Here is a 1,634-nt window from a genome sequence, read left to right as displayed (position 1 = left end):
ATCTCTCCTATAGAAAGATGGTCCATTTTTTCCAAAAGACTGGAATTAGTCCTTAACTGCATAACAGATAGCAGAGTGCATTTTGTGTACTATTGTCTGTTCCCAGATTTTATAAGGCTTTAATACCCTGGAATTTAACTTTTAAAAAGAGCTGGAGAATTCCCTGGCCGTCCAGTGGTTAGAACTTGGCTCTTTCACTGCAGTGGGCAGGGTTCGAAGCCTGGTCGGAGAACCAAGATCCCGCAAGCCGAACAGCATGGCTGGAAAAAAAAAAAAATGATGATTGGGCTTCCCTGGTGGCCCAGTGGTTAAGAATCCGCCTGCCAGTGCAGGGGACACGGGTTCGAGCCCCGGTCCGGGAAGATCCCACATGCCATGGAGCAACTAAGCCTGTGCGCTACTACTGAGCCTGCACTCTGCAGCCCGCAAGCCACAACTACTGAGCCCGCATGCCACAACTACTGAAGCCCATGCGCCTAGAGCCCGTGCTCCACAACAAGAGAAGCCACCGCAATGAGAAGCCCGCGCACGGCAACGAAGAGTAGCCCCCGCTCACCACAACTAGAGAAAGCCTGCACGCAGCAACAAAGACCCGATGCAGCCAAAAATAAATAAGTAAAGAAAGTAAAATTTTTTTTAAAAAAGATGATTATGAGTGTTTCAGAATAAAAGTGCACCATCCACTCTGAAATCTTCCTAGAAGACCTCCACCATGTACACATGTAGAAGTCGCCTTTGTGCCCATCTTACCTTCATGTCTGTCCAGCAGAGACATTGCCCTTGGAGAGACTTTATAGCACTTGCCAACATATGTATCCCCTTCTGCTAGATAACACGCTCCATGAAAGCAAGGACTAGCTTTATTTTTTTTTTAACTTTGTAGCTGACACTTGGTAAGTGTTTAGTAAGTGATTAAGTGGGCATTGAATTACATACATTGACTGGACTCGCCACTAGGGGAAGATAAGTCATCCTATTTAGGTTCACAGCTAGTTGGTATTTTCGAAATAGATTCCTAAACCTCTGTGTCGTGAGGAAATACAAAGAAAGCAATGTGTTGCTGAAGACGGTGTATACCGTTTAGAGTTGCTAGATTTAACAAAAAGACAGGACACCCAGTTAAATTTAAATTGAATTTTAATTTCAGGTAAACAATACATAATTTTTTAGTATATGTCTGTCCCAAATATTGCATGGAACATAAACTGAAAAGTTTTTTGTTATTTGTCTGAAATTACAGATGAGCCACAAAGATGACTTCTACATGTCTATGTGACAGAATTCACTTAGAAGATTTCAAAACTTGTTTTATACTAAAAAATTCATAATCATCTCTATGTAAAATGCTAGAGTATTCAAAGCATTGTACAACAACAAAATTTTTTTAGTAATGTCCCATGCGATATTTGGGACATACACTAAAACATTATTCATCTGCTTATGTGAAAGCATAATTTTAATTGTGTATTTTTATCGGGCAACGCTGAGGATGTTAAGTTTCAAAAATACTACTAGCCCTCCCAACACCTCCCAAACCAATATAAATAATGTTTCGTACAGAAATGTATACTAGCTTCATCACACATAACATGTTTTATTCACAATTTAAAACAATGTTTAAGGGACTTCCCTGG

Source organism: Delphinus delphis, chromosome 4, assembly GCF_949987515.2.
Source record: "Delphinus delphis chromosome 4, mDelDel1.2, whole genome shotgun sequence".
Taxonomy (NCBI): domain Eukaryota; kingdom Metazoa; phylum Chordata; class Mammalia; order Artiodactyla; family Delphinidae; genus Delphinus; species Delphinus delphis.
The sequence above is the reverse complement of the archived record's forward strand: the minus strand, read 5'-3'. Positions refer to the sequence as shown.